Raw genomic sequence first — 12,181 nt, forward strand, 5'->3', positions numbered from 1 at the left:
TTAATCTTTGAGTCTACTTTATCTTCTCGTTCATATCAAACTGTTATTTCAATGTCTACTGACGTTATAATATACTGTGACAGGGATCTGGCTAGTCCTAACAAAGCCCAGGGAAAAGCCCAGGGAAAAGCTCAGGGAAGCATTAATAATGTTCCAGGGACTAAGGAGAAGAAATATCCTGAGTATAGGGAAAATCCTGAGCACAAGGTTAAGAGGGAGCCTGTCCCTTTAAAAGCTCACAGAGCTCAGGCTGGAACGGGAAGGACAGGGCTCTTTAAGGAATTAGCTAAAGCTGCTGTGAGGGGGCGTGGTTATGTGCCGAGTCTCCCTTTTTCTGAAGCTCCCTCGTCAGTGAGAGGGGAGGGACAGCTGGGACTGGAAGCTCAGGGGAAGCTGAGAAGGAAACCAGCTACAGCAGCTAACTTTTGGCCAGCCTTCAGAAGTTCTCACCAGGATAGGGAAATGCAAAACCCTGAAACACAATCTGAGGTTTGTGACATGGACTGGTTAGAGAGTAATGCTATATCTGGGGAAGAACACCCTATGGAATGGGAATAGGTTTAGGAAAACCTGAATGTCCTTTTTCCTTGGTAAAAGGGTTTTGTTTTTGTTCTTCCTTTTTGAGTTTTATGTTTTGTGAAGGATTTTCTATCCTGTTTTCAACCTGGGCTGGAAGCTGCTGAATTTACTGTTGGGTTAGATAAGTGGAACAGTGGCCACACCTGTGGGAGTACAAGTCCCTCTGCTCCTAGGAAAAGGGAACTGCCACTCAAATCTACCAGAAGCCTAATTAGTGCCTAGAACCAGGTGGCCTAACTATTGCCAAGGCAGGTATGGTTCTAGCACTGCTTGTGGAAAGAATACCTAACATGAACTGTATTTTATGTTCTTAATTTGTGAACTTGAATTGGCCAGCACTGAGGGTGCAGTGAAAAGAACTGGCACATGAGAGAAAGAAAGCAGAACAAGAGAAAATTGGAATGTTTTGGGTTTTTACTTTGAATGCCAAATTTTGACCTTTTTTTGTTTGAAACTTTTCTTGTGGATAAATAAAAGTGATATATTTGGACAAAAGCCCGGCCAGTGTGGTGTGCAGTTTATGGGAGGCACCAGGCCGCTGTGGTCCACCACGGTTACGCTCGCGCCAAGACTGGGATTCTGGGAAGTTACTAGGCCTCGCCAGGATCCCGGTCCCACAATACATACATGTAATACTTTAGTATGGAATATTTTATATTATACCTTATCTCTCTCAACACTCTTTTACACTTTTGGTATTTCTTGATCTCTCACTTTCATATGATTTGCATACATGGATGATTATTGTAATGTTACTGCTCTGCTCTTCTTGTTACTGCCAATTTTCATTCTGTAAATGGATATTCTTGATGGGTGTCATCACCCGGTTTATAACCTATGCTTCCTTGGAAGCTCTTGTATTTGTCTTGGCGTTATTCTGTTTTCTAAAAACCAATAAAATTTTATTGAACTGAAAAAAAATTCAATGAATTTTGTGACGTGGAAAAACCTTTTTAAAGTGCATGTGAAACAAACTTATATCAATTAACTATGAGATGTGAATATGTATTTATCTGGTCAACTAGAACGCATATACCTAAAATATGCAAGTGCCTACAAAAGCTTCTTAAATATGAATAAATGATGTGCAAAACAGCTGATATTTGGGGAAAAAAAGGGGGGAGGAAAGAAAAAGGCAACACCTCCATCAACATTGATATATTAGAGAACTCCCGACACCTTTTCTTTCTGGAGGCGTTTCAACCCTAAACCGGGTCTTCTTCAGGGGGAATTTCCAAACCAGAGTTGCCTTAGAATGCAAAAAGAAATTGGACAGACATTATCAGCACGGAGTAAACATTGAATGAACAGAATAAACCGGCCTAACGCTCGCCCAAATTTTTATATGTAAAGCGAACGATGTAAAGAGAATAATATGCAGCAGGTGCAAAGTCTTACTTACACCAACCCCCCTCTTTTACTAAGGTACGCTAACCTATTAGCGCACGCTAACACGTCCATAGACTAACATGCACGCGTTAGCGTTTAGCATGAGCTAAATCGATCAGCGCGCGCTAAAGAGGGCCCAAATTTCTAGACCGCATAGCCATGAGTTCAATGAGGTTTACAAAAGATTATTAGTCAGGTGTTTTGAAAGGAGAAAGGTTTTCAACTGATTTCTGAAATGTTCATAAGAGTAAGATGCATGCAATAACTATTTAAAATCTTTGTCATGAATGGTATGAAAGTGCGTGATCCAAAAATTTCGTACTTTTGCAACCCTGTACCGATGGAAAAATGAAAAGGGCGTGCGATCTCCTAGTATTCTTATTAGCTGCTATAAGGAAATTTGTTGGCTAAATTGAGCGCCATTTATAGAAATCCCTCCTAATTGGCTATTGAATGAATCTGGGACCACTTCCTAAAAAGGAGGATCCAAATCCTTCCACATTAACTGGGAACAGGTGATAAGAACATAAGCAGTGCCTCTGCTGGGTCAGACCAGAGGTCCATCATGCCCAGCAGTCCGCTCACACGGCAGCCCATCAGGTCCAGGACCTGTATAGTAACCCTCTATCTATACTCTTCTATCCCCTTTTCCTTCAGAAAATTGTCCAATCTCTTCTTGAACTCCTGTCCTATGACGCCTTCTGGAAGCGCATTCCAGGTGTCCACCATCCGTTGAGTGAAGAAGAACTTCCTGGCATTGGTTCTGAATCTGTCCCCTTTTAATTTTTCCGAATGCCCTCTCGTTCTTGTAGTTTTTGAAAGTTTGAAGAATCTGTCCCTCTCCACTTTCTCTATGCCCTTCATGATCTTGTAAGTCTCTATCATGTCCCCTCTAAGTCTCCGCTTCTCCAGGAAAAAGAGCCCCCCGTTTCTCCAATCTTTCGGCGTATGAAAGGTTTTCCATACCTTTTATCAAACCTGTCGCTCTCTTCGGAACCCTCTCGATGTCCATTAATGTTAATGTCAATGCATGGCCTGCAATGAAAAATACTGGGGACACCCCCAATAAAGGCTGCATCAAATTTGCAACTACCATGGAATAAAGTCCCGTATTAAGCTGCAGCAACTTCAAAATTTTACTGTGGTTTAGTAAAAGGGCCTCGATATTTACCCAGATTTGAATACCAGTAAGAGAAATACCAGTTTTCCATGCTTCAGTATTTCCAATGATCTGCTTTATAATATAAATTGCAGTGGGCGCTAGGGTTATTTAAAGCTTCAGAGAGTCAAAGGGATAACATATCACTGGGAAAGCAGACATCTGAACCAGTACATGTCAAACTGTGATCTAAGTGACTGACTTCCCATTCTGCTCGTACACAAAAGTAAAATCAACTGATTTATGTCCTTTCAGTCGCGATGCGGGTACTAGTACCATCCCTCAGCAGGACAGCAGCTGTGGCTGTAACTCAGGCTGACAGAGGGCACCATATGTGGGATATTTTAAATAAGCTGCTTTAATACAGAACCTTTTCCTTTTTTTTATAAGCTATTGTCTTTCATGTTACCCCAGGCACAAAGGTACTGCAAATTCATTTTGTTTCAGAACTCACAGCTATAATTTCTGAACAGTTAGTTGCTGCCATGTGAACCTTTGGCCAGGTATCCTCTAGCCATAGACCCCAGGGCAAGAGGGTCTCGCTCTCTACCACCCAGCCACGGACCCTCTGAGTTAGGCTTACCAGATGTTCGGATTCCTCGGACATGCCCGGGGGGTCTGGACGACTTTTAAAACCTGGCACTTTGTCTGGCTTTTGGAAAAGCCTCCCTCAAAATCGCTGTCGGGCAGGAGAGCAACGCGGTGTCGTGCACAAGCGTATGCGCGTGATGTCATTGTGTTGCACGCATGGCTGCCCTCCTGTCCCGATGGGCTCACAATCTATTTAATGTACCTGGGGCAGTGGAGGATTAAGTGACCTGCCCAGGCCGCTAAGGCTATAGCTCTATCCACTATACCACACTCTTCTCCCATGAGTCAGAGAACTTCACCATCCACCCACTCTATCCCATCTGCTCAATCCCTCCCACCTTTTTCTGATCCCTAATTGCTAGTATACACCGCTTAATCTACTCCGTACTAAGTTCCTCTAAGCTTTCTTCTAGTTCCTCTTTTTGCTCCTAACCCTTCCCATTCTATCCTAAGGTCCCAATCCCGGGTTCTAGATTTTTGCCCACACACCTAGTATTTACATTAATTCTCCCCCCCTCCACCCCCCCCCACACTCCAGGGCCGGATTAACCAATAGGCCAAGTAGGCACGTGCCTAAGGCCCGAAGTTGTCAGGGGGGCCCGATGAAACAGGACTCAGTTTGTTTGTTTTCTTTCCCTTGGCAAAGCAGGCCCCTCCCAGAAAGATCGGCAGCGCTGGGCTCCCCCGAAAGATCGTCAACACCACCCTCCCCCAGCATCGCCATCAACCAACCTGAATAAGTGACGTCGGAGGGGTTGGACCGTTCCACTGCACCAGAGTATAAAGGTAGCGCTGCGGCAGCTCAGCTGCTGGTTTCAGGGCAGGAGAGGCGCTCGGCTGTCAAGGGAGTGGGAGCTTGGTAGGTTCAGCCAGTGCAGGGGCAGTCGTCATCATGGCTAAGGGGGGGCAGAGAAACCCTCGCTGGATCGTGGAGCAGCGAGCAGACGCCACCAACGTCGACAACTGGCACTGGACTGAACGAGATACTTCAAACTGGTCCATGGATAAGCTGAAAGAACCGTTACTGGCAGTCAAAGTGGAGAATGAAGAAGGAAGCTGTGAGGTGACGGAAGTGAGTAAATTAGAAGAAGCCTCCATCGACAATCGCAAGGGCAAACTCATCTTCTTTTATGAGTGGAACATCAAATTGAACTGGACAGGTACAGCCAAGTCTGGAATGAAGTACAAGGGGCAAGTGGAGATCCCTAATCTCTCTGATGAAAATGATGCCAGTGAAGTTGAGATCTGTGCGAGTCTTCTTAAAGATGAGCCACACACACAATCACTGGTCTTCATGAAGAAGGAAGGGGTGAAGAGATTTAGAGCTGCAGTGGCCACTTACATCGCTTCACAGAGTTTGCTCAAGGTATGATTTTGCCAACTGTGAATGGTGAGCCAAAGGAGCAGGATAAAGAGCCGGTACCGAAACACTAGCCTCAGAAGGTCCAAACAAGTAATTCCCCAATCCAGCCACAAACATCAGGAGTAAAGATCCACACATGCAAGATCACTTTGAAGGCTGTGTTCTTAACGTCCCCAGAGGAACTCTACAGAGTGTTTACTGCTCAAGAGCTGGTGCGGGCCTTTACCCATTCTCCTGCAGTCATAGATACAAGTAAAGGAGGCAGGTTCCAGCTACTGAATGGAAGTGTCAGTGGAGAATTTCTGGAATTGGATCCTGAGAAACAGATAGTTATGAAATGGCGGTTTAAATCTTGGCCTTCAGAGCACCATGCCACCATTAGCTTGACTTTCATTGACAAGAATGGAGAGACAGAACTGAAACTGGAAGGGAAAAGTATCCCTGCCAAAGAGGAAGAGCGAACCAGGGAAGGCTGGCAATGATACTATTTTTGATGCTATTAAACAGACATTTGGATATGGTGCACGGTTATTTTAATGCCTGGCCTTCAAACTTTTTACTCCCAGTTTAAAACAAAACCTATTCCTGTTGTGTGGACTGAAATTTATTTAAGTTGTATGCATTTTAAATTCGGGTGCCTCGGCTGAAGTGGGACCTAGAAACTGGACTGCACCGTGAAATCCAGGAGATCTAGCTGCCGCCGGCTCAGCAGCAAGGGACTTGAAGGCAGATTTGTTCAGTCTGGCATAACAAGTCAAAGAAGTACTTGTTAACCTACAAGGCGTTCTTTCTGAAAGATGTTGGGGTTGTCTGTATCAAATGTTTTAAGTACATAACTAATTTATAAAGAGAGATGCCAGACCATTGGAGGAGGGAATGGAAGAAGATGGATTCCAGACCAATGGAAGTGAAGGGAAAGATGGAAGGGGGAGGCAGACAATTTCTCGAAGAGGCACAGAAGGACGGAAGATGAAAGGAAGAGAGTGACAAGAAGATGAGGAGAGTTGAAACCAGACAAGACAAAGGTAGAAAAAAAATGTCTTATTTATTTATTTTTTTACTTTAGGGGACATGCATTGCTGTTTCTGTGGTGTTGCATTGTATGCAGAGTCCAGCTTCTTGGTGGTTTTATTTAACCTTTGTCTACGTATTTCTATTTTATCCCCTCTTTTACAAAACTGTAGAGCATTTTTTAGTGCTGGCCGTGGCTAAAAACCATACTACAGTTTTGTAAAAGGGGAAGAGGTTAGTTTGTGATTACTTATTCCATACTAGGCAAAGGTGTTTTCTGTGTTGTGTTTGTATGAAAGAGATGGTTTTTTTGTTAGCGTTGACCAGCCTTGTTTGATGAAATGCATCAGGCATGGTTCTTGGGAGCACCTTGAATGAACCTGATTTGAATCTCCTTATTTTCTGCCAATCTTGTTGGATTCTTTGGTGGACTGCTTGCCTTGTTGTTTCGTTGCAAGTTAACATACATGGAGTGGAACGTACTAGAGGAGTTACAGATTTGGTTGTTTATACATATGGGTTACAGTTGGTTGATATAGAGCAGGGGTCTCAAAGTCCCTCCTTGAGGGCCGCAATCCAGTCGGGTTTTCAGAATTTCCCCAATGAATATGCATGAGATCTATGTGCATGCACTACTTTCAATGCATATTCATTGGGGTAATCCTGAAAACCCGACTGGATTGCGGCCCTCGAGGAGGGACTTTGAGATCCCTGATGTAGAGTGAGGCAGTTGAGAGGTGTTGTAAACTTGGCTATTAATATAGACTTATATTTCGGATAGTATTACTGCTTTACAGATATTTGAACACTTTCATATACGCATGGAAAGGATTCAGAGTTAAATTCCTGGGTAAGTAGGTGGGAAGGGAAGAAAGGGGGATTTGTTCAGAGATGTTTGGGGGTTGCATAGAAGAAAAACTGTGCATTGGTATGCTAATCTTTGTTTGTTTTGAATTAAAAAAAAAAAAGAAATACAATCTAATATAATAAAATGTTAGGCCGCGCATGCGCACTCAAAAGTCGTGTTCCCTGATCCGTCGCGGAAATACGACTGCGCATGCGCGCCCCTGGCTCTCACTGTGCACTATGCTCGAGCTGCCGCCACGGCTCCTCTCTCAAACTGCAGCAGGATCGAGAGAGGAGCTGCGGCGGGGGTTTTCAGGACAGAATATGATTACCATGTTTTTTTTAGGCAGCCCTGGTTGTTTACTTGGATTCAATGTCAGCATTAGGGTTCGCCGGCCGCCAGCCATGAGAGCCGGGTGAGGAAGGCCGCCGCAGCCTCGCGGCTAGGTAGGGGGACAACAATCGCGCTTATGCTCAAGCCGCCGCCACGACTCCTCTCTCGAACCGCACCAGGATTGAGAGAGGAGCTGCGGCGGGGGCTTGAGCATAAGTGCCATTGTTGTCCCCCTACCTAGCCGCGAGGCTGCGGCGGCCTTCCTCACCCGGCTCACATTGAATCCAAGTAAACAACCGGGGCTGCCTAAAGAAACAAAGTTTCACGGTGCTTGGCCCGCCAAACAATTCCTGCCGTTGCCGAAATTTGGCCCACCGTTCCTTCCCTTCCTCCATCAGGTACAGTTCAGCTCCACCTATGTTAAAAGGAGCTGCTTTGAAATTGGAGCCCTGCCGCCACCGTAACACGTTCCCTCTGCTGCGGTCCCATATGTCAGAGAAGGGGGCGGGACCAAGGCAGAGGGGAAAGTGCTACGGCAGTGGCAGGCCTCCGATTTCGACGCGACTCCTTTTAACATTGGTGGATTCACTACACCTGATGGAGGGAGGGAAGGAAAGGTGGTTGTGCGCTGTTTAGCCCCTTTTTGCCCTCAGACCCTCTCCTAACTGCTTCCTCCTGTCTCAGACCACTGGGGGGAGGTGCCTGTCTTCAGCTGCTGGGATGGAGGGAGGGAAGAAGAAAGAAGGGGCCCTGGCAAGCGAGTTATCAAAAGCCAACCATAGCCTGGGACCCCTACATGATATGAATGATGACCAGACAACAAAAGGTAAGAAAAATAATTTTATTTTCTGTTTTGTGATTACAATATGTCAGATTTGAAATGTGTCTTGAGGGAGGCTGCCGCCGCGGCTTTGGACAGAGGGGTACCATTTTCGTGGGAGCCGGCCTTCGGAGAGGCTTGGGACGCAGGGACGGATGCGGGAGGGGCTGCCGCTGCGAAGAGCTTTGGTGGGGGAGCCAGCCAGACCGCGAGTGTGGGGACATTGTAAGCGCGGATTGGTCAAGGAGCCGCCGCTGCCGAGGCTTTGAAATTGCTCTCCCACCGTCACTCCCTCCCGCCCCGGCTCTGCCCCTGCCCCTGCCCAGGTTCAAAAGCAGGAGAGGCGGTCATCTAGCACCCGTTAATCTAACGGGCTTAAACACTAGTTGGAAATAAAGAAGTAAAGAAGAAAACAGATAAATGGGGGCGGGACATGGGCGGGGTGGGGGCAGGGCAGGGCCAGGGGGGCCCAGTGTATTTGTGTGCCTAGGGGCCCTCGAAGAATTAATCCTGCCCTGCCCCCCCTTTTTACAAAAACTCATAGGAATTCTATGAGCATCAGACCTGTTATTGCCGTGACCAGCGCTAAAAACTGTAGCGTGGTTTTGTAAAAGCGGGAGAGAGGGGTGGTAAATAGTTTTATAATAGTACTGAGGGCAATTATTTTACCCAAGTTGAATTATTGCAACTCATTATACTATGGTGTTACACTGAATTTGAGAAATAGGTTGCAGATACTTCAAAATACAGCCGTCTGTTTGATATTTAAAGTAGAGAAATATGATTGGAATCCATTGTAAACTGGTTATACTGATATATAATTATTACATGGTATGAGACCGGAGGGTTTATTAAAGACTTTCTCTTTTCCAGTAAATAGAGTTGCTTCTCATTTTCCACGTGGCTTTGTAAAACAGGCCCTTAATGAACTCATTATTTTAATGTAAAAAATTTATCTGTAATTTGTAAGTGTTGTTGTTCACCTAGAATCTATTTTTGAAATTAGAGCGGGCTATAAATTTTATGTAGTATAATATAGTAGTATATTGGACAGCAGTAAACCTGATGTCAAAGCCAGACTGGTGTTACAAGCCCAAAAGGGACACACAGAAGAACACGAAGCAAATCTTGAGGGATGTCGATTCGGATTGATCTGGGAAATTGAAACAAAAAGTGATTTTCTATTTTGTTTGGTGAATGGACAAGGTTCTCCGAAAAATCCAAATTCTTTTTTGCTTATTCAGTTCTTTTCCATTAAAAACCACGGTAGAAGCAAAACAATACTTTTTTGGCCTCAACACCTTGCTGCATTTCGCCATTCTTACCACATTTCGCCATTCTTGCTGCATTTTGCCATTCTTGCTGCATTTCGCCATTCTTACCACATTTCGCCATTCTTACCACATTTTGCCATTCTTACCACATTTCGCCATTCTTGCTGCATTTTGCCATTCTTGCTGCATTTCGCCATTCTTACCACATTTCGCCATTCTTACCACATTTCGCCATTCTTACCACATTTTGCCATTCTTACCACATTTCGCCATTCTTGCTGCATTTTGCCATTCTTGCTGCATTTTGCCATTCTTACCACATTTCGCCATTCTTGCTGCATTTTGCCATTCTTGCTGCATTTCGCCATTCTTACCACATTTCGCCATTCTTACCACATTTTGCCATTCTTACCACATTTCGCCATTCTTGCTGCATTTTGCCATTCTTGCTGCATTTTGCCATTCTTACCACATTTCGCCATTCTTACCACATTTTGCCATTCTTGCTGCATTTCGCCATTCTTACCACATTTCGCCATTCTTGCTGCATTTTGCCATTCTTGCTGCATTTCGCCATTCTTACCACATTTCGCCATTCTTACCACATTTTGCCATTCTTGCTGCATTTTGCCATTCTTACCACATTTCGCCATTCTTGCTGCATTTTGCCATTCTTACCACATTTCGCCATTCTTACCACATTTTGCCATTCTTGCTGCATTTCGCCATTCTTACCACATTTCGCCATTCTTGCTGCATTTTGCCATTCTTGCCGCTTTTCGCCATTCTTGCCGCATTTCGCCATACTTACCATATTTCAATTTACCAGGACCTCCCCTTCAGCACCTGCTCCACGGAACTTCCTACGCCCGATGGCCAGCTCCTGATGGTTGAAATGGGCTCTGTGGCCTGTTTGCTTACTTTTTCTTCCTGGTGGTGTTTTTTTTTTTCAGTTTAGCAAAAGATTCTTTGTGCCAAAACTGATCCAAGATAGCTATGTATGTATTCTAACTGCCTGCCTTCACAACGTTCTTTATATCCTTACGTGAACATCTTGCGCGTGATTGTGTTGTAAAAATTTCCTGCGCACGCGCGCATGTGTTGTAGTTCGCTGCACGCAATTGTCCTGAGATAAGTTCTCATGAGCTCAATTGTCTTGCGCTGAGTTGTCATTGCGCTCGAGTGTCATTTCGCGGAATTGTCTTGCGCTCAGTTGTCTTTGTGCTATTGTCCAGGCGCTTTTGTCTTGCGCGCATTTGACTTGCCACCCTGTGATATGCTTAAGAGGTATATCAATTGTTAATAAAACATATACTAATCAGGAGAAAACGGTTTGTAGAAATGAAACAATTTGCGATTTCTTTGGGAGCAAAATTCCAATTAAGCTATCCATGTAAATGTATGATCTCTTTGGATCAAATTTCTTATATTTTCTATGAGCCCTTCCAATTGCAATATTTTCTTGAAGGAAAGAGAGTAATAATGTCTAGTCCCTCTAATGAGTAGAGAAAGTGATTGACTCCTCTCCAGAATCCATTTCAAATGTTCCTGCCTGGCTTTTAAGATCATTCATGGCATCCTCCCTCCTGTTATCCCACTGTCTTTCAATTCCTCCAGTCCCAACTCCTCCAGAACTGCCCAAAGGTATAAACTAGCCTTCCCCTCCCTACGCGGCATCCACTTTGCAGGCAAACTGGGAAAATCCCTTCTCTTCAAAATCACAGGTCTTTGGAACGACCTCACCTCCCCGTTGCGGAACCTGAGCTCCCTTCAGTTATTCCGCAAACAACTGAAAACCTGGCTTTTCAGCAAATTGTAACTCTATCCTTTCCCCCCCCCCCCCACTTTTTTTTTCACATAAGTTCATGTAATCCTTATTCTTCTTCTCTACCTACTATTTTAAGTTCTTGTAAACCGTGTCGAGCTCCATACTCATGGAGATGATGCGGTATATAAACTTAAGGTTTAGATTAGATTAGATTAGACTCTAGTTTAAAAGGTCTTTGAAATAATTAAATGTAACACTACCATATTTTAGTTGTTCTTTTCCTTGCTTATTGTTAAGTAAATCACTCTCTGATGTGTGAATTGCCTCCCTCAATTGATGATTATGTAAGAGCCTGAGTATTATTTGAAGATCCAGGGATATTATTTTTTTTAGTTGTATTATATGTTAAAGTCTATTTTTCTAATACGATCCCAGTGTAATAATATTAATGATTATCTACATTTTATTTATAAATGTTATATTCCTTTTATGAAATACTCAGACCCGCAACCATGTTGGATAATCTGAAACCACACATACATTGCCATAGGAACCATCATTATATTTCGTTGTCCCAACCACCAAGTCTCTTTTTCAACATATATAGATTTCTTTGAGATGTATCTATATATAAATGTTATATAAAAAAAAATCAAATTAAATTAAAAAATCAAATTTTGATTTTTCACAACTGCAACAATCATTCAGTATTTTAAAGTCTCAAAATTATAAGTGGTTGCAGTTGAAGCAGGCCATTCAGAAGGGGTTCCCTGATTGGCGGAATCTAAAAAATCATTATAGCTTGCAGGTCTTATGCTTCCAGACAGATTTGATAGGACATCAGGCTGCCCGGTGGTATAAATTAGTATCTGAATTATTGAATAAAAAACCAAAATCTAGTCTTAGAGAAATTTTGAGCATTGAGATAAAGCAGTACATTTCTGCGTGTGAATGGGTGGGGGGGAGGAGAGTGGGATTACATTACTACTTTAAATAGGGAAAGATTATTGATAAGATCTATGTATTTATGTTTTTGTTGACTAGTTA

General features: G+C 43.7%; 1 pseudogene; it reads left to right on the top strand.

Annotated features, from left to right (window-relative positions):
• Window positions 1–4,610: 4,610 nt before the first annotated feature.
• Window positions 4,611–5,618, top strand: LOC117352661 (annotated as a pseudogene).
• Window positions 5,619–12,181: the final 6,563 nt, after the last annotated feature.

Source organism: Geotrypetes seraphini, chromosome 1 (genome assembly GCF_902459505.1).
Source record: "Geotrypetes seraphini chromosome 1, aGeoSer1.1, whole genome shotgun sequence".
Lineage (NCBI taxonomy): Eukaryota > Metazoa > Chordata > Amphibia > Gymnophiona > Dermophiidae > Geotrypetes > Geotrypetes seraphini.